General features: G+C 36.7%; 1 non-coding gene across 1 annotated transcript; it reads left to right on the top strand.

The window, feature by feature from the left end:
• The first annotated feature begins 8,703 nt into the window (after positions 1-8,703).
• LOC143856857 (small nucleolar RNA R71) lies at positions 8,704-8,810 on the top strand. The gene has a single exon (XR_013238399.1). It is a non-coding gene; the product is annotated as a small nucleolar RNA R71 (small nucleolar RNA).
• The last annotated feature ends 13,426 nt before the right edge of the window (positions 8,811-22,236 follow it).

Genomic DNA, 22,236 nt, shown 5'->3' on the forward strand with positions numbered 1-22,236 from the left:
CAAGTGCACAGATCGTGTAAATACAGGTAGGGAAGAGAAATCTAGTTGTCAATCCTATTCTTGTACCGATTAGAATACTAGCTATGATATAATGTTGCCTGGAATGGACTCAGGATTTCCGTGGACTTAGACCTCGGAGCCAACACTATATATAAGCGTGTATTCTATTCAATCTAAGAATCAAATTCAACTACGATCTTGATTTGGAAATCTTAATTTAGGCAAAGTGTACCAAAATTCTAATGATCTTTATTAACTACTTATCTAATATAATTACAAAACTAAAATTCTAAAGGCCTAAGTTAATTGGAAAATTGCGAAAGTAATTTGGAATAGTGTAAAAATCTTAATTCAATATAAAAGATTACTTAGGGTTAGAATCCACCATGGGTTTGGATTAGATTGATTATTTAAAACAACTCTTGAATTGGGTTGAAAATTCGATTAACTAGTCAATAAGGGATAAGATCAAAGGGATGTCATTCCTTATAAGTAATTAATCAAATCCACTCTCCAATTTACATTGATTATATAGAACTTTATATTTGTTAATCAACAATCATTCATACGAAAGGGGAAAGCCAATGGCATGAATGATTGGGATTTTTCAAACACAAAATCCTACACAATTTTTCAGTTGAGTAGATTGATTTAATTATAAATATTTCTCCTTCCCCATGGCTTCAACTAAACCCTAAGTAATTAAGATTTAGTTATTCATGAAGAAGGGAAGAAAAATAAAAATAAAAGAGATAGATGGGAGAAAGAGTGCCATGTATAATTACTTGAAAATAAAACTAAAAGAAAAATAAACTCTCCACTAATTTGAATTGAAACAAAAATACATCAGCTTGAACTTGAGAATAAATAACAAAAAAAATAAAAAGAACTTATTGTTTTTCTCCTCCAATCTTTGGTTGAATCTTCCTCCTTCAAGCTTTAATGTCACCTTGAGTTTGACTGGTGGATGAATGATCCTTGGTTGAGAGTAGAAATGAAAAAGAGCATAAAAGAGAACAAGAAAACCTGAGAGAGAGAGAGAGAGAGCTTGAGAATGGTGGAGAATTGTAGAGAGAATGGAGAGAGATGTAGAGAGAATTAGAGAGTGTGAGAGAAGAGAATTGTCTTCTTTTTTTTCAATATGTAGCTTTCTTCCTCTTCTATTTTCATCTCCAAGGAAAGACACAATCTTGGCATCTTTTTGTATTTTTGAAAATCACCACCTGTAGTTGACAATTTTGTAACTCTGAGTATTTGTTGATAATGAAAAACTTCCTCCTTTCTTTCTTCACAATTTCAGCAACTTGGTACTCCCTTTTGATAATTTTGAGCAACTTTTGTTGACTTTTCTTCCTCCTCTTACTCGTACGTGGGAATTGGTGCTCTTTTGCTACAAGACAAAATAACATGATTATGCATATATTAGAAACCATATAAAATCTCATATAAATAGGGAATGAATTTTAGCAAATGTAAGTGGGTCCCACCATTGTTGCATATAATAGTAACAAAGTAAATTAGAAACTACTATTGTTATACCCAAACCAAAACGTGGGAATGAGTGCATGCTATTTTCCTCCCATGTCCAAGTGGGTCCCACTTGCATGAATGGCAATTAGGAAATTGCTATTTCTTTCAAAAGGAAATGTGGGCTGCTGTTTTGACTTCAAGTGGGTCCCACTTTTGCATGTAATACATGGCATCATGCCTCTTTTGTTTCCAGTAATAACCGATTCCAGCAACTTATAAATTCGTTTCCAGCTTCTTTTTAATTCCAGCAACTGATTCCAACTTCTGATTCCAGCTTCTGATTCCAGCTTCTGATTCCAGCAGCTTTGCTAATTCCAGCAACCTGATTCCATTCCAGTTCAATTCCAATTCGATTCCAGTTCGATTCCAGTAGCTTTGCTAATTCCAGCAACTGATTCCAGCAGCTTTATTAATTCCAGCAACCTGATTCCAGCAGCTTTATTGATTCCAGCAACCTGATTCCAGCAGCTTTATTAATTCCAGTAACCTGATTCCAGCAGCTTTAAAGAAAATTCACTTTTCTCTGAAATAAGAAATAAGAATACTTGTGACTTAAAATAAAATTCTATTTCTTTAGAGAACATGGTAGGCCCCACTCAATCCTTGAGATATAGCTAGAAATTTCGACACTTATAACCCTTCAATTTATTCCATGCAACAATCCAGACCCTCCATTTTATAGCCTACCATGAAATTCGATTGCACCCCTAAACTATTTCAATAATATGATCCAAACCATCAAAATTGTATATCTCGATGTGACTTGGTTGTAGACCCCCTTGTGTAGATCATATTTGATTTGGAAACCTCATATAGGACCGAATCATCAAATCAATAAGCCTTGCATTTCTTCGTTCTTAAAAAGGTCTAATCCTTCTAAATGATGGGCATTGTGATAAATGGGTTGCGCATTCATCTTCTTAGCTTCATTTTCCGTGGAATACAGTAATGACCTTGAAATACAAAAAACAACCAAAATACCTTACTAGTACCGCTCTAAACAATGAAATATGCATGCTTTTACTACATACAATTCACACGTAAATGTGTTCATCAGATTCCCCCATACTTAAGCTTTGCTAGTCCTCGAGCAAACAAGAACAAAAATAAAAACTAAACAAAAATAAAATCTAAAACAACTTAACTCACTTTCGTCGGAATCACGATTGCACTTAGCAAGTGCGACAAGCCTTTGAACCCCTAGGTTACCCTAGTGGACGAGTTGTGTCTCGTGAGTGTTTGCAGTGAATATACACACAAAATTCTAAGAATAAACTTTTCTTTCCAAATCTCACTATAGAATAAAGCCAAAAATTTCTAATCATTTTTCTTTGATAAATTACTCAAAATAGAAGAACAAGAATACCCATATACTTAAACTTTGCATCCTATCCCAAGTTGGAAAAATTAGAAAAATATTTTAATCAAGGAATCCTCTTTTGAATTTGTCCTACTTTGCTCCCTTAAACTTGCCTCTAATGTAATCGTACCATAAAAGAAATTTGATTTTGAAACTTAATAGAAAAATTGCAATCTTATATGGTCCACCATCCTTTACACTTTTCCATTACTTTCTAAGAATAGAACTCAGTTTTTGTAATCCTCTACTGCTTTTGGCGTGAATGACATGCAGGGCATGCACCAGACACCCAGGCTACTAAGCAGTGTCCGACTAATCTTTGATTTGCATATGTCATAGACATTGATGCATATGAGTCCAAACTTTACCTTTGATTATGTGCAATGCTTTGATTTATTAAGCTTTCTAATTGACCCATGTATGGAGTTTTCAGTAAGTTGCTCTCAAGCCAGTTGGCTTTAAGGAACTAGGCATAAAAACCCTTCAGACTTAATAGCTCAAGTCAAAAAGGCTACAAATCAAAACTATAATCAAGAAGCAAACTTTCTAAAAATCATTATTTCTTTCCTTTGTTTCAACCTTTCTTTCCTTTTTATCCATACCATATAAAAAGCAAGTTTCTATTTCTATTTCTTATTCAAATCCTTTTAAAAGAAAGATTCCAAAAGAAAACAAAACTAAGAAAGGAAAGTATTCTTTCTAATTTTTCAAATTCCAAAATTAAAATATCCACTAACTTTCTTTCTTAAAATAGGAAAACAACTTTCTTTTTAAGAATATCAAGTTCTTTCTAATTTGAAAAATTACCAAAAACAAAACGAAAAGAAAATTTCTAACTTTAACTTATAGAACAGACTAGAGAAGGAAAGTTTCTAAAGCTACTCCCCCATACTTGAATTATGCATTGTCCTCAATGCATTAAAAATAGAAAGAAAAAATGTGAGGACTAAAAATAGAAAGGAGGGTACGTACCGTATTTGTTTAGGCATGATTCGAATAGGAAGGTTCATAGAGATCCTGACCTCTTCCATATCCGGCTTTGACAACTCAATAAACGGCTTTAATCTTTGACCATTAACTTTAAAAATCTCACCATTGCTGGGATTTAGAACCTCGACCGCACCATGGGAGAAAACTTTGTTAACCACATATAGTCCATCCCAACGGGATCTTAACTTACCTGGAAAGATATGCAATCTTGAATTGTAGAGAAGCACTTTTTCGCCCTCTTGAAATGATTTTCTCAAAATATGTTTGTCATGAAAAGCTTTTGTCTTCTCTTTCTAGATCTTTGCATTCTCGTACGCTTCATTGTGCAACTCCTCCAATTCATAAAGTTGTGATCGCCTTTGAACACCTGCAGAAGACAAATCAAAGTTTAGTTTCTTAATAGCCCAAAAAGCTTTATGTTCCAATTCAACCGGGAGGTGACAAGCTTTACCATACACAAGGCGGTAAGGAGACTGACCAAGATTAGTCTTGAATGCTATCCTATGAGCCCACAAGGCATCCACTAATCTAATGGCTCCAAAATTTGCTTAATTTGCCTATTTGAAACCTCCACTTGGCCACTCGTTTGAGGATGATAAGGGGTGGCCAACTTATGAGTAATACCATATTTCTTCATAAGAGCTTCAAACGGTCTATTATAAAAGTGCTTACCCCTATCACTAATGATGGCACGAGGTGTACCGAAGCGTGAAAAATGTTTTCTTTAAGAAACTTGACCACCACCTTGTGGTCATTGGATTTGCAAGCAATGGCTTCAATCCATTTTGACACATAATCTACACCTAACAAAATATACAAGTTTCCAAAAGAGTTGGGAAATGGTCCTATAAAATCAATACCCCACACATTGAAGATTTCTACCACTAAGATCGGGTTGAGGGGCATCATATTTTGCTTTGTAACTCTACCTAATGACTGACAAGATCTACATGCCTTACAAAAATCAAAAGCATCCCTAAAAAGACTTGGTCAATAGAAACCACACTGTAAAACTTTGTGCGTGTTTTCTTTGCACTAAAGTGGCCACCACAGGCTTGATCATGGCAAAAAGATAGAATCGATTGGTGCTCATGATCGGGCACACATCGTCGACAATCTGATCCGAACAAGTTTTGAACAAATAGGGATCATCCTAAAAGAAATACTTTACCTGTGAGTGAAACCGGTATTTGTCTTGGTTTGACCAATGATCCGGTGTAGCATCTGTAACTAAGTAATTCACAATATCTGCATACCATGGCACACTAGAAATAGCAAACAATTGCTCATCAGGGAAGTTTTCATTAATTGGACATTCGTCATTCTTTGCATTAGGAAGTTTAGACAAGTGATCGGCAACCAAGTTTTTCGGTCCCTTTTTATCTCTAATCTCCAAATCAAACTCTTGAAGAAGAAAAACCCACCTAATGAGGCGAGCTTTAGCATCCTTCTTTCCAACAAGATACTTGATTGCCGAATGATAGGTATAAATTATCATATGCAATCCAATCAAGTAGGACCGAAACTTCTCTAATGCAAACACAACTGCTAGAAATTCTTTCTCGGTAGTGGTGTAGTTGAGTTGTACATCATTGAGAGTTCTACTTGCATAATAGATTACATGTGGTAATTTATTGAATCTTTGACCCAACACGGCTCCTATTGCAAAGTCGAAAGCATCACACATAATTTCAAACGGTTCGGTCCAATTAGGTGCTTGAATGATGGGAGCCGTAGTTAGCTCATTTTTCAAACACTCAAAAGAATCGAAGCATTCTTTGAAAAACTCAAAATTTTGATCTTTTGCTAACAAGTTGGTTAGAGGCCTAGCATTTTTAGAAAAATCTTTTATAAAACGTTGGTAAAAGCCCGCATGGCCCAAAAATGATCGAATATCCTTCACACTTTTGGGTGGTGGAAGATGGACAATGAGATCCACCTTGGCTTTATCAACCTTAATTCCCTCTTTAGAAATCACATGACCTAAAACTATGCCCTCTTTTACCATAAAATGACACTTTTCCCAATTGAGGACAATGTTCTTTTCTCTACTCCTTTCTAAGACCAATTTTAAGTGATGTAAACATTCGGCATAGGTGGAGCCATGAATAGAAAAATCATCCATAAAAACCTCTAAGAATGTCTCCACCATGTCAGAAAAGATACTCATCATGCATCTTTGGAAAGTTGCCGGTGCATTGCATAACCCAAAAGGCATGCGTCTATAAGCAAACGTTCCAAAGGGGCATGTGAATGTCGTTTTCTCTTGATCTTCAGGAGCTATGGGAATTTGGTTATAACCAGAATATCCATCAAGAAAGCAATAATACTCATGACCTGCTAACCTTTCTAACATTTGATCAATAAAAGGCAAAGGAAAGTGATCCTTCCAAGTAGTAGCATTAAGCTTTCGGTAGTCAATACAAACCCGCCACCCTGTTTGAATACGAGTAGGAATAAGTTCATTGGTGGCGGATTGTATAACGGTAACTCCCGACTTCTTAGGCACTACTTGGACGTGACTCACCCATTGGCTATCCGAGATGGGATAAATGATCCCATTATCTAACCATTTTAAAATCTCTTTTTGGATGGCTTCCTTCATCACAGGATTAGCCCTTCTTTGATGTTTCCTTGAAGGTTTGGCACCCTCAACGAGATGGATGTTATGTTGCACAATCGAAGGGCTAATTCCTTTGATGTCGGCCATTGTCCAACCTATGGCTTCCTTGTTATCTTTTAGCAATTTAATGAGTTCCTCCTCTTGAGGGGAGGTTAGGTCCGCAACAATTATTACAGGCAAAGTACAATTATCATCCAAAAATGCATAACGTAAATGAGAAGGCAAAGGCTTCAACTCCAACTGTGGCGCTTCATCGATTGATGTCTTTGGAAGAGATGTTGCGAGTGGTCTAACAGGCTCCACGTTTTGGATGGCAAAAGCTTTGGAAAAGAAATCATCTCCATCATTTCCTAGTTCGTCCAAGCATTCTTGGAATCCTGCATTAAAATCAATTTCAAAATTAGAAATAATATTGTCAGGAAAGGAATGCAACATATTGATTTCTTCATGAAAATTTGGTTGCTTACCCAATCTAAAGACATTAAAATCAACCGATGTGTTTCCAAAAGACAATTTTATTAAGCCATTCCTACAGTTAATTAAAGCATTGCTAGTAGCAAGGAAAGGCCTACCAAGGATGATAGGGATTTGATCCTTGATATTAGCAACGGGTTCGGTATCTAACACAACAAAATCTACGGAAAATAAAAAATCACCTACTTTAACTAACACATCCTCAACCACCCCTTTGGGTATTTTAATTGATCTATCCGCCAATTGAAGAGTGACGGTGGTTGGTTTGAGGTCTCCTAATCCTAGTTGCTTAAATACAGAAAAAGGCAAGAGATTTACACTTGCACCCAAATCCAAAAGAGCATGTTCAATATTTGTGTTACCAATAGTGTAAGAAATAGTAGGACATCCTGGATCCTTATACTTAGCCACCATTTGTTGAGACAAGATGGAACTTATATTTGCGGCCAAGAAAGCTTTCTTGGGCACATTAGTTGTGCGCTTTTGTGTGTACAAATCTTTCAACACTTTGGCATAAGTAGGGACCTGAGAAATCGCATCTAATAAAGGAATATTAATTTGCACTTGTTTAAACACATTTAAAATTTTATCCATGGCATCCACCTTCTTATTATTTGTAAGTCTTCTTGGAAAATGAGCTTTAGGAATGAAATCTCGTGCAGGGGGAGAAGTTACCTCTTCTGTACTTACTTGTTTGGGTTCCGCAATCGACCCTGTTGGAGGGGAGTCTTTTCTTACCTCTTTGGATGTATCTTGTATATCTATAGAAGGTTTAGATATGACCTCCTCCTTGTGGTAATCTCTCCCACTCCTTAAAGCATATACGGCATTACATTCGTTGGAGGGCTCTTGCGGCGGCAAAATTGGTTGAATGGCATTCAATTGATTTGGTGGTACCTGTTGATTCACATTCATATTCACGTTCCTTGGATTAGGAACAGGTTGACTTGGCATCTTCCCCTTTTCCCTCTCATGCAACGCCATGGCAAGTTGGGAGATTTGCTTCTCCATGTTGTGTTGGCTTGTCATGAAAGTGCTAGTGAGAAGTTCTATGCTTTTTTGTAAGGAAGCTATGCGTGGCGACTCTCCTTGTTTTTGAAAACCCGGCGGTTGCTGATTTGAAACATTATTAATCATGGGGTTTTGAAAAGTAGGAGGGGAAGGGGATGGGCGAACAAAAGTGGGAGGGAAGGTGGGCCTAGGTTGGCCGAATTGGCCTTGGCCTTGGAAATTGGATTGCCCACCTTGACTCCATGAAAAGTTGGGATGATTTCTCCATCCCGGATTATAAGTGCTAGAATAAGGATTATTAGCATAAAGAGCACTCACATTCTCATTAGAATTACCAAATTTAGCAAGAGTTGGGTACTTTTCCATGACATGGTCCGTGGCTTGACACCAACTACACATAGGAGCACTATGTGCAATTTGATTGACTTGTGAAGGTCCTTTGACAACTATTGCTTCTAGTCTTTTGATAAGGCTATCAAGATGGGCCTCTTTTGCCACGACACCCTCTATTAGAAATCCCTTACTTGAAGTGGCTCTCTCACCGTCTTGAGTGGATTCCTACTCTCTCGTTTTTTCCGCCAAATCAAGTAAGAAGTTCCATGCCGCGGCCTCATCCGTGAAAGATGTAAAACCGTTAGGACACATGGATTCAAGAAGTTGCTTTGTTTGGTAATCTATGCCCTCATAAACAATTTGGCATAAGTGCCACAAATCAATTCCATGGTGAGGACACTCTTGGAGTAGGTCTTTGAACCTCTCCATAAACTTAGAAAATGACTCTAATGGCTTTTGTTTGAATTGTAAAATATCGTTCCTAAGCTTATTAGTTTTATGTAATGGAAAAAATGTTTTTAGGAAAGCGACGGCGAACTCCTCCCAAGTGGTGATGGAGTTTGTTGGTAAGCCATAGAGCCACTTTTTGGCTCCATCCTTGAGTGAAAACGTAATAAACCGCAACTTTACCGCATCATCGGTAAGTTGTTGCAACTTAATCAAAGCACATACATCTTCAAACTCAAGCAAAAATAAATAAGCATCATCCGAAGGGAGGCCATAAAATGAGGAAGCAAAGAGATAAATTGCGATTTTAGCTCAAAATTATTGCCTTGTGCAATCGGCAATCTAATGCAAGAAGGTTGCGCGGTTCGGGCCGGATAGAAGCGATCGCGCAAACTCTTGGGCGGCTCTTGTTCTTCCGCCATGACTACTTGATTTGGATTTGGTTGGATGTCTTCCGCCGTCTCTAACCGGTTTGCTCTTTCTAGTCGATTGGCCGAGTTCCGCACCCAATCTACGGTCATAAACACAAGAAAACCAAGTAAGAGAGATGGATAGGCAAGAAATTAAAAATATAACTAAACTAAAAATAACTACTAATCTAACACTTTAAATAATTAAGATTCTAATGCAATTCTCTTCCCCGGCAGCGGTGCCAAAAAAAGACAACTAGAAAAGGAAGAGAGAAAGTAAAGACGTTAAAAATGAGAGAGGGAGAGCATGGGGCTCCTCATGCAAGTTTTTTCTTCTCAGGGCCTTGTGTTTGACCTTGTGTTTTTTCTTCTCAGGGCCTTGTGTTAAAAGCAATGGTTACTCCCCTTGCTTCCTTTGTTTTTTTATCTATAATATTTTGAGGTCAAAATAAAAAGTCTAGATTATGAGAAAAAATAAAATAAAAAAATTAAAGAGAGAGAGAGAGAGAGAGAGAGAGAGAGAGGATGCCCTAAGTTGTAAAGAGAGCTGCCATTTTTTAATCCCATGCAAAGAGAGCCGCCATTTTTTTTCTATTATCATGGAGCCAAATATTACTAGATAAAAGGTAAAAGGGTAGTGAACTACAACCATATTTCTAGGCATTTCTACTTATGTCAATTTGTCTTATTTGATTTGCTTTTTAAACATGGGATTTGCTAGGGATCATAGAAGGCATTTTGCAGTCCGGTTGTTGCATAAGAGCAGCTACCTCAGATGAATTAAATGAATAAGACAAAATCTGTTGAAAAGTGAACCTACGTGGCTGCTCTCTCATGCAACAGCGAAATGCCTTCTGAAATGGTCCCTAGCAAATCCCTTTAAATATATAAGATAGATTATATATAAGATAGACTGACTGTGGGTGGTTTCCTGAATTATAAAGTTGGCAATATCACTGCACAAGTCCAAAGCATAACTCATAAAGCCTGTAAAATGGGTTTGAATCCAAACGACAAAGAAAATCCTAAAAGCGATTAAACAACATTTTTGTTTTGAAAAGGCAAGATCGTATAAGATAAAAACGGGAGCCCGAGATGAGCCACCCCAAGAATACTAGATATAAAAACAAAAGAAAGAGAAAAAAAATACAGATATGCACTATAATCCTCAAGGCGGCAGATAATCAAACCACTCTAGCAATTCTGTAGAAACCCCCCGCCGAAGCGATTAAACAAAAGTGTGTAAATCCAAGATATATGCTTTGACACACCTTATATATGCAATAGAAATCCCAAAGATCGTTGAAAATAATCCGATAAGATGTATGTTGAAGAGGAGAAGAAGAAATTCAATGGTACTTTGAAGAACAAATATGGAAGATGATCAAGAACCCCACAAAAAGTGGGATGTTTTTCCAAGAGGAAAGCAAGGTGAGACATTTTTGCATGATCTTCCCTAGGGTTGTGTGTGTGTTTATATAGAAAAGTAAGAGTTTGAATTGGAAAAAGAAGTTTCCATTGTGAAGACTCCCATCTTTGGTTACTTTCCTATTTTACTCTTTTTCTTTCTCTCCTTTTACTTTCTAAATTAGAGTTGCATCTAATTAAGATTCCTTACAAAACAAGGATTCTAATCTTATTATGCTAAGACAGATCTTTCAAGATCCTTCTAGAAGCTCTCACATATGGTAAACACACCACTTTATGAAAGATTCCCGTCCAAAAAAAACTATCCAATGTTGGAGCTCCATTTTGACCTATTTAAAGGAAGAATCAGGAAACGTCGTAAACTACAAAGTTGTAACCCTTTGAAATATCTTTCCAACGCATAATTACACTTTATATTTGGCCAATCGGTAAAAGAGTTATGACTGTTTTAGTGGGCTGGAATTCTCATCCACATGGTAGTGCGAGATTTTAATGCTCATTTTTTACTTGTTTCGTGGAGGAATCACGAAATATTGTAAACTTGAAAGTTATAGCCCTTCTCGAGATGTTTCCAACAAGTACAATCATGAATTTTTTGGACAAGTGGCTAAAAAGTTATTGTGATTTTAGTAATCTGATCATATTAGCCCTTTCTCTTTCTCATATTTTATGAAATCCAACTCATTTCAAATAATAATTCGAAATTTATAATGGTGGGCTCACATCATGTGATGCATATGGTGGGTCCTACACACATGGCCTAACCTCATTTATCCCTTTGAAAAATCATTTTTGCCCATCATGACCTCATTTGGTCAACACATATAAAAAAACGACCAAAATGCCTTCAAATCGTATCGCCCTCAAAGGGGAAAGTTAATAATAGAAAGTTTTCAAGGAAAATCTTCAAAAATAGCAAGTTTTTAAGTTTGCTCCTATTGGTGGGTGATATCAAACAAGATCATATGGAATCCCCAGAAAATGCCCAAAATACCCTTATCTCACAAAATTTCCAAATCAAGTGAAACCCTTGAGAGTTCTAAATTTACCAGGTTTTTCAAAATTCATGGAATCACTCAAGATTTCTCAGACACAACTCGGGGGTCAAATGGGACTTATTGGAAAGACCAAAATACCCCTGTAGTGCAAAAATTGATGAAAAATAGGGAAAACCCTGATAAATTCCAAAAATAGCAGATTTTTTCACTTGTTTGGAAACTTGAATTCTCATCCTCCGGTGATCAATAGAACCCTCTAGAGACATTCGGGATTACGAATCAACACTAAAACACTTAAATTGAGGTGAAGTTCACCCTAAAAGGTAAGAAGGCTTATTCTAATGCAGAAGATCGACTTAGGACTCGATAAAACTACCAAATCTTTTGCTTTTTAAAGCGTAGCAAAATGGGGGTGTCTATAGATGCTCCTCTTTGGTAGAGATGACGTAGTCATCGAATACTAAAGCAAAAGTAACAGAACTATTTTGCGCAGCTTTAATCAACAAAGAACTCACTACACACAATGCAACCTAAATGTAGACATCTACTAAATGCTTCTTAATGCAAGACCCTAGACGAAGTCCTAGAGTTTTGAGAAATTGGATTATTCGGATGAAATTCTTTGTCATAGAGGCACTAATTTTTTTCTCTATCGCAGAAGAAATAATCTTTTTGGTTTAGAGGCTCTTGTGCTTTTACTCTAAACCAAAAGGAAGAAGAATATTTCGATTCAGAGGCACTTTCACTTTTTCTTTAAAAAGATGAGAGAGGGAAGATGAATTTTCGATCCAGAAGCACTTTTGCTTTTTCTCTGAAAAGAAATTAAGATGGATTTTAGATCAAGAGTCACCTTCGCTTTTTCTCTGAAAAGAAATTAAGATGGATTTTAGATCAAGAGTCACCTTCGCTTTTTCTCTGAAAAGAAATTAAGATGGATTTTCGATCCAGAGGCACGTTCGTGTTTTCTCTGAAAAGAAAAGAAGATGAATTTCGATTCAAAGGCACTTTTGCTTTTTCTCTGAAAATAAAAGGAAGATGAATTTCGATCCAGAGGCACTTTCACTTTTTCTCTGAAAGGAAATGGAAGATGAATTTCGATCTAGAGGCACTTTCGCTTTTTCTCTGAAAAGAAGGGGAGTTTTCAATCTAGAGGCACCTTCGCTTTTTCTCTGAAAAGAAAGAAAAATGATTTTCGATACAGAGGTACCTTCGCTTTTTCTCTCAAAAGAAAGAAAAAAGGATTTTCAATCCAGAGGCACCTTCGTTTTTTCTCTGAAAAGAAAGAAAACTGAATTTTCAATCCAGAGGCACCTTCGCTTTTTCTCTGAAAAGAAAGGAAAATGATTTTTGATCCAGAGACACCTTCGTTTTTTCTCTGAAAAGAAAGGAAAAGGATTTTTGATCCAGAGGCACCTTCACTTTTTCTCTGAAAAGAAAGGAAAAAAGATTTTCAATCCAGAGGCACCTTCGCTTTTTCTCTGAAAAGAAAGGAAAATGAATTTTCAATCCAGAGGCTGGAAAGAAAGAAATTTTCAATGCAGAGGCACTTTCGTCTTTTTTCTGAAAAGAAAGGAAAATGAATTTTCAATCCAGAGACACTTTCGTTTTTTCTCTGAAAAGAAAGGAAAATAAATTTGAATCCAGAGGCACTTTTGCTTTTTCTCTGAAAAGAAATGGAAAATGAATTTTAAAGTTTAATCTGAACTTGATTTGATGACTTGAAATGATCTTGAATTTAGAAATTTGAAATGGACTTGAGTTGATGATTTAAAATGAACTTGAATTTGAAGATTTGAGCATGAACTGGAATTTGATAAATTTAAAAATTGATGAACTTTTGATGTGTGAAATTGGATTCGAGGACAATAAATATTGTACAAGACCAAAATTCTAATGAATGACAAGACAACGTATATCATGAGCTAAATGCAACGACTATGACATTTATCCCTTAGAGAAGAAACAATGAAACATGACTTTATGATAATTGCTGAGAATGCTTTGAGGAACCTTTAAAAAGAGTTTATTGCATAGAGACTGTTGGTCTTTACCGCTAGGGATTCTTTGTATTGGCAATTGAAATCTTGATCTAAATACCTGAACTTGTAATCTAGAACAATGGCTCTCTTGGATACTGAAATTGGAATGTGGGATTTTTTTTTGGCAGGTATTTGGACAAACATTTCTTGACTGTAATGGTATGCAATAAGCTAGAAGAAAATTTTGAATTTTAATGTTTCATCTTGTTGAGGAATCGGTCCAACCATTGTCATTTATGAGACTCCCAAGCCTATGGTGCCTTTTCGGGATATGGTTTTCTTACGAAAACTGCACTTTTTGGTGTTTATGCTTTTAAATGCTTTCGAAAGTGGCTTTGCTTAAACCGGATCTTTCATGTGACTCCTGAAGTTCTTTCGTCAAGATTTGTATGGCTCGGGTACAGTTGCAGATAAGCTAACACCTTACATCTTTCACCAAGACAGTTACAACCTTTCGATATGAAGACAACGACCGACTCTACTTAAAAGTGGAAAACTTGGTAGAAGATACTATTCAAGAGATTGGGGTTTCTGAACGGATGAACAAAGAGGAACATGAATTGACTGACTAGACGGACACACATTTATGCTTCTGACTTAGTATTTTATTCGGTAAGTCTGGCTTTTCAATGAGTAGTATTGCAATTGATAAACAATGGACTTCTTTAAAACAATAATACTCCAAGGATTTGATTACCATTCCTTAGATCGCTTGGTTTCATGCCTTTAGTTTCGAGGGTTTAGAGTGTGCTTGCTTGAACTTCTTGAATCCTTGATCTTGATACTGGATATAACCTCCTTGGATATTTTCTCTTACCATGACTAAGTTGCCATTTTCAGGTTTTCAACTTGGCGGACCGTTTCACCTTAACTTTTGCCTGAGTCGCCCTTTCGGATTTTCAACTCAGCAGGTGGATCATCCTAAATTTTGCCTAGACTGCCCTTTTAGGTTTTCAGCCCAACGAATTTTCAAACTTCGTTTTTATTGTTCTTCTTCTCTCTCTTTTTTCACTTTTTGTCTTTGGGTCTATAACCTTTCTGAACACCAGAAGGACTTTATAGGTTGGATGTGGTTAGACAAGAAAAAGGCTAAAGGCTTGCAAATTTTGACCGAACCTGTAAGTAGGTTGCCTATGTATCCCAGTGTAGGAATCAGGTCACGCGTAGTTCGGGGCAGATGCCCCTAGTATAACGGTAAAATAGTTCTTTCTCTTTCTTGTTTTCTTTTTTTGTGATAGACTTTTTGTCTCTTTTTTTTGAAGGACCGAACCTGGATTGACTAAGCTGCCTACGTACCCTAGTGTAGGGATCAGGCCGAGCGTAGTTCAGGGCGATGCCCCTAGTGTGATGGGTTTTCAAAGAAAATACTATTTAGGCTCAAAGAGGTTTGCAAAAAAGGTATTCTTTTAATTTTTTTCTTTTTGACATTAAATTATGACTTTGGGATTTGTTCGGCCAAAGGAGGCCTTCTGGTGTTCAATCTTAGAATTGTTCTTGGTTGACAGGCTTTCATCTTTGATCATTTTTCTTGGAGTTTGACGGCATTTCTAGGTAAGAGTTGATGAGTTTTCTTTCTTCTGAATCTTGATTTGTAAATTGTTATTGAGGATACGAACCAATCTTTAATATCCTTGAATGTGACATTTGAACTTGAATTTCATCTAGGAATTTGCTTTTCGAATGTTGACATTGACAATCGCTTTGCGATGTCCGCTTTTGAACCTTTTTCCATGTTGAGTGTCTTGAATGAATTTGAAAACTAAGGCCAATGATTGAAAATAGAAGAGGGGATTTCCAATCCATGCCTCTAGTATAATAGGTGTGCTTCACGTCCCTATTCTTTTGAACTTTTCTTTGGGCCATGCTCCTGGCATCTATGGTAATTCCTCATGCTCCTTAGAGGGTAATTCATTTCCCATTCGTATTTCCTGAGTTAAAGGTTTAGTGCTAATATTTATCATTTCAATTTCCTCCTTAAAAGGATGAGATTGGCGCTCCTCCACTTGTTTAAGTATTTGCTGTAACTCAAGTGTAGTTTCATCGACCTCTTCATCCTAATTTGTGAAGGGAGTCTCATTTTCATTTATTAAGGTCAGAAGCAATTACTGAAACATTATTGGGAAGCTAATTTCAATAATAATAATAAAAAACTACATATGATGACCTATCTTGAACACGCTCAGGATTCACAATTTTGAACCTGAAAATAAATGCGGAAAAAGACTCACCCGGACTAGGCGTCAACTCTATAACTTTGTAAGACTAGACTCAATTTCTGAACTAACATATTGACTGACTCAACACAAAATAGTGAATGACTGAAACTTTAAACTTTAAACTTTAAACGTTGCAATGGTCTGGCTTTGGAGGCTCGGCAAAGGCTGGCTCATGACTGGTACTTTCAACCCTCTTCTTCACTGCAGCTGGACCTGTGCTTCTTTGAACCCTGAGTTGTCTTAAGCATTGGCTGGTGGCGATACTGCATGAGTCAGCATAGGATTATTGATGACATTCGGCCGTTGTTGAAATGCTAATTTTTTCTCATCAATCAACTTCTGGATCACATACTTCAAGTCTATGCATCGATGAGTGACTTGGCCAGGGCCCTGGTGGTAATCACAGTGCTCAAGTGCCTTCCAACTTCGGGGTAAAGGATTGGGAGGTGGTCTAATGGGAGGCAAAATGATGCGACCTGAGGCTAAACATTCTTGTAGGATTTTAGAAGGTAGAACAGGTAGAGGATCAAAATCCTTCCTTAGTTCTTGCTGGGGTGCGGCCATGGGTTGATCGTAATCCATGACTATAGGATTCTGAGGTCTTGGCAGTTGAGTATTGGCACGAGAGACACTGTCAACCTCTTTGACCTATGCGGGTGCAGGCTTCTTAAAATCACGGATATTAGGATTGCTTCGGTTATATACCCCTTGAGTCATTACTTCTTCTATTTGTGTGCCAGCATTAATGAGGTGCTCGAAGTCAGGTACTAAAGAGACATGTGATAATAGAGCTGAGGGGACAGGTTTTTGCGTATCATCTAAACTTGCTCTTTCTCAGTGGGACGGTCGATCATCTGTGCTGCCAACCCCCTCCATCTTTTCACAAATGTTAAGAAAGTCTCCTTTGAATCTTGTTTAGTCTTTTCTAAGTCTTTCTTAGTGATCTCTGCCCCGTCATCATACTTGAATTGCTTCACAAACTGTTCAGCAATGTCTTTCCAAGTCCTATAGCGGGTCTTGTCCAATCCCAAAACCACCTTCTGGCTACCTTAGTTAAAGAGACTGGGAAAAGCTGGCTCGTTTGTTCAGAAGATAAGCTCTGAGGTTGGCACATGATAGTGAACATCTGGAGATGGGAAGTAGGGCACCCCGTGCCATCATACTTATCAAAGTCTGGCATCTGGAAATTCTTAGGGAGACGAATTTCTGGGAAGAGTGTGAGATTATTTAAGCAAAATGCCCCTTGCTCTTGAATTTGTATGTTGCCAACCTTCTTAGTTAGCAGTTCTAATTTCTCCATGATCAACTTATCAACTGGCATTGAGACCAGATTGTAGTTCTCATTACCATATTGTTCTTCATTAGTAACATCAAATGGGCCTTGAGGAATGGGAATCACCATAGGCTTAGGAGAAGGCTCTGACATGACAGGGTTCAAGGGTTCTTTGCCCTTTGAAGGTGAAGGAAATGATGAACCAAACTACTCGGCAAATTGGGCTTTAAGAAACTGATTATCTTCTTTGATTTCTTTCATTTGCTCAAGAAGTGCAGCCATAATAACTTCAAGGTTATTGGTCTGAGGGTTCTCAACGTGTTCTGTCATGGGTGTAGATGGAAATGATGGAGAAGCTTTCGAAGGAGATGGGGGAGATGACTTCCTGACTAGACGAGAGTCTACTCGAACCCAAGTTGCTTCAGGGTGATCAATGGTAAATGCTCCTGACATGGAAACAATAAGCACGACGTATAATATTGAGATTCAGCATGTATTTCTTCTCAATGATTAGAGATGATTGTGGCCTTTGCAAGCAATGGGATGACAGAATGAATCCTGAAATGAGCAAGGTATGACAATGGCGACATGATGAGTAAAGGGGAGTGCCCCTAGTCTAAGGACTACGGAAATGAACACTTAGGTATAAAGTGAGAATATTTGAATAGTGCCCTTAGTGCAAAGTAACACAATCCTAGACTAGGAATGCAATGAGCTCATACTCGGGTGTCATGGAATGGACTTTCTTGACTAGAATGAGACCGATGAGTTCTTCTAATACAACCTTAGGTATGAGAGACAAATGGATAGACAATTAAGAGGAAATGACAATCATGGTAATGATCCGAACAAAGATTGACGAGGATGAGGCTAGATAATTATGATCCTAAGAAATGGACTTTCTAAACGTTAAGATGATGAAGATTAAGCTATAAGATCATACTTAATGGGACTAGGAATATGAAGATAAAATCACCGTTCTTGAATGATGGATCATAAACGAAGAAGGATATGGTTGAGATGAGATCGTACACGAGGGATAATCTAAGAAGATAATCTATGAGATATTGGAAAAAGATGAGATTTATATCCTAATCTCAAAGGGAAAGCTTTTAATCTTCTTACATCTTATCTGGTGTTACCTGAAGGCATCAAATCATAATCCTAGTCTAGCGGAGTTGAGAAAGGATCTTGACTCATGACTTTGTTTGTGTACCTAAAGCCGATCATAGCCATTGGAGGATGGACTACGGCCTAATCTAGACACAAACAGGTAGGATATTTAATCTAGGCTCACACATGTGGTGCACGCGCGTTCATACTATATGCATGTGTGGGTTACTCTAGGGATAAGGCCAAGAGCTCTCTTAGCGTGAATCCGTGCTCAATATACTGTACAAGTGTCCAGTGTAGCAGTTCGTGAACCAAAGGATCCGTTTACGCACCATAAATGTACTAGGCTAAGAGTGAAATGCTTCTCTACCACAGAGGCACCGGGTGATGAAATCCCAGTCAACCATGCTAGATAACACTCCGGGTTCCTAAATAAGACGTGTGTGTATGTGAGATGCATAGTTTTGGATGCAAGTGATGTAAGTGTGTGAAATAAGTTTGTGCAATTTATGATACCTTCAAATTTTATTAGATTAAGTTTGCAGTATAATGTGATAAGGAAATAAACTATAACATACAAGCTAATCTAGCAAAGAGGAACAGAAAGATATAAGATAGAGTTTTTATGAGCCAATTAAACTAAATTCAAATGAGTTATCATTTGAAATATTAATGAAGTTAAATAGTCCCTAGTCTGTGGGACCCGATCCCGCGAGAGGGGTGCGAACCGCCTCTCTCTTGGTCTCTCATACCCACGTGAATGATATGTGCTTTTGATTATTGATATAATTCATCTTTTCCATGAACTTGGGATTACTAAAGCAATCTAAATTTCACATAAAAGAGAATGACAGAGTCGCCACCTAGATGAGAGATTTATGACCCATAAGTGACCAGAAATCTAGATTTGTTACCTGATTACGAGAATGGAAGGTATGGACAGTTACCACCACATGCACCATTCTTGCCCGATAATCTGGTCTTCAATTCCAAAAGTTAACTCTCTTGAATTTCTTTTAAGTGGCTCATTTAACTCTATATTAATGTGCGAACTATGTGACATGCATCCTAAAATCTAATTTCAATATAATCCCTAATGTGTCTCTTGATTTTCTTAATTTGATTGGTTTCTATCTAAGTGAATGTTCTCCTAAAATTTTAATTTGAAGGAAATCCTAAGTGATTTTAATTAACTTGATTTAGGGTTTGAAAAATGCTAAAGATATAAACAAAATAAAATCCTAAAACCCTACTAGAGTGTGTGTAGGGTCGACTCGTGCTTGGTATGCCATCCAAGCATCCAAGTTGCCTACGTACCCAAGCCTCACTAGGATTAGAGTCGACGTAGTTCGGTGGCCTAAACTAAGCTATATGCCTAACCCATCTAAGACACCGATCTAGACTGGACTGACTGTTTCAACAGTTTAAGAGAGATTATTTAATTTAAGTTGAGTATATTTTATTATCCTAGGACTCCATCTAAGATGTTATATGGTCCTATCTAAGTGCAACACATTCCCTAGACTAATGCAAGTGGACCCTACATCCCAGGTTAACTAGGTTTGTTCTATGTGTAACTAGGCTGTGTGTCCTAAAGAAAACAATGGGATCACTAACGCATCCTACTCTAGTCATCAGTCGGCGAAGGTATCGCCAACTGACCGGACAGAGGTGATGATAAACTCCTAGCTAGGACAAATTCCTAACTCTAAAACAAACACCAAAACACTCTATTTAGGACAAACTCCTAACTCTAAAGAAAGATCTTTTCGAAAACATGTGTTGAAAAGACTTAGAAGATTTTTATGTTTTCAAAAGACTCAAATGATTTCTTTTTCAAGATTTGACAATGTTTATTTTTAAAGGTTTGATTGGACTTAGGACAAAGATCCCAAGCTGCCTACGTACCTCGTGGGAGAGGATCAAGCCAAGGTAGTTCGAAAACAAACTTTCCTAGTACGTTCCTAAAATCTTTTGATTTTTCAGATGTTTTAAATGGTTTTTGAACTTTGAATTTTCTGATGTTTTTGGATTTTAAAATGTTTCAAAATATTTTTGATGCTTTCAAAGGTTTCTCAATGTTTTTAAGTTTTAAATTTCTGTTGTTTTTGAGTTTTCAAAAATGGTTCACCCTTTTAGCCAAAGGGAACATACAAAACAACACACTAGGGCAAAATCCTAGGGTTAAAGGGGAAAACCCAAAACAAGTAAAATTATCGTCCCAAGGTAAAATGAAAATGATACGAAAAGATCCCAAACAGGTAAACCAATGTCCCAAGTAAATGAAAATGGTAAAGTCCCAAGAAGGTAAACCATGTCTAAAAACCTGAGCAAAGCTCTATAGAAAGAAAGAGGAAATGACAAAGCTAAAGGATGAACTCCTAACTAAAGGTATACTAAAGACTCTAAGAGGGGGTGCAAATAAGTCAATGAAATGACTAACACTCTATGAGGGGGTGCAAATAAGTCAAAATATAACTAATAAAGAAAATGATAACTAACAATAAATGAGACAAAGCATGTCTCCTATAAAGGGCTCCAAGTGACTTTTTCATTGCCCTTGCAATGAAATAAATGGTTCTAATATCTAAAAGTGTCTAAAAGACTGGGCTAGTCTACTAAATAAAGAGAGGAGTGCTACTTGGACCTAGCAAATCCCTTAAGGATGGGCTTGGGATGACTCCTTCATCGCCCTTGACTACTCTAAAAGACTAAGCTCAAAACTGAAACTACAACAAAGTCAACTCCAAAAGATATCAACCTCCTCCTTTATGTTTTTTAAACGAACTCTTAAGATATAAAATCCTAAAACAAATGAAACTAGCACATTCAGGGTAACTAAAAAGCGAATACAAAACCTCACTTATTTTTATTAAATACACACATCGAATGCATAAGAAAAAGCTACCATAAAAATTGACTACTAATAATTATCTCATATTTTCACTCTTGATATTGCAGACAAAATTCTCATCAAGCATACTGGTAAGGCCAACATATTATATATATAACTAAAGTAATGATTATAAAAAATCCTAAAAAAACCATGCGTAAACCTTATCCGATCCTAACCTGACCTCAACATATAACCAACCTTCTCATGTCAAAATTTGATTCTTAATCCTATGCCAAGGAAATTAAGCTCTAGATTGCATTTTCTATTTGGACGCAAATTGTATGAATGGGCCTTGGCATTTTTACCCTAACATATAAGATACTATTATCTCTATAGAATACAATAGATGCATGCGTTGATACCAAAGCAGGTGTGATATTATCATCTATGTTGAATATAGTGTACACATGTACTGATACTAAAGCAAGTGTGATGTTAACAATACAATTCATGCATGTGCTGATACAAAAAGATAAATAGATTTTAGATTGTCTTAAAAAAAATACCATGTATAAACACCGCAACCAACTTTAGTTAGACGGACCATAGTAATGCTCTTATCTATATCATCCACAATAAATCACAACAAAGCCTCTTCATCCTGTACAATATTTGACCCTATACTACAAATGTAACAAAATCAAGTAAACATAAGGATTATAATTTACAAAACCCTACACTCAATACCATGTAAACAAGGTGGAAATATGTATACATATGCTGTTCTATCACTTCAAACCAAACATAATTGAATCAAAAAAAAATCATTGAATTTGTGAGTCTCTCCACACTGTGCTGCAAGTTCAAAACTATAGCATGATTTTCAACACCTTTTAAATTTTAATTCATTTCTGAGTCAAAAATTTTCATCTCAATAACCTAAAACACTAACTAAACAGCACATTGATTGATTTTTTTTAGTTACCTTAAATCATTTTAACTTTTTGTCATCCAAAAGAATTAGCAGTAATGGGAAAAATCATTTTTTCAAAAACAACTATCTAGTTACCTAATTCAAAGTAAGCCATCAACATATACGTAGGCTAATGTCATTTATGACTCATTTGATATAAAAAAAATTCTTTCAGGTTGTCC

The sequence above is a fragment of the Tasmannia lanceolata genome, unplaced genomic scaffold (assembly GCF_043159265.1).
Source record: "Tasmannia lanceolata isolate RefF3 unplaced genomic scaffold, GAP_Taslan_0.1 ptg000023l, whole genome shotgun sequence".
NCBI lineage: Eukaryota > Viridiplantae > Streptophyta > Magnoliopsida > Canellales > Winteraceae > Tasmannia > Tasmannia lanceolata.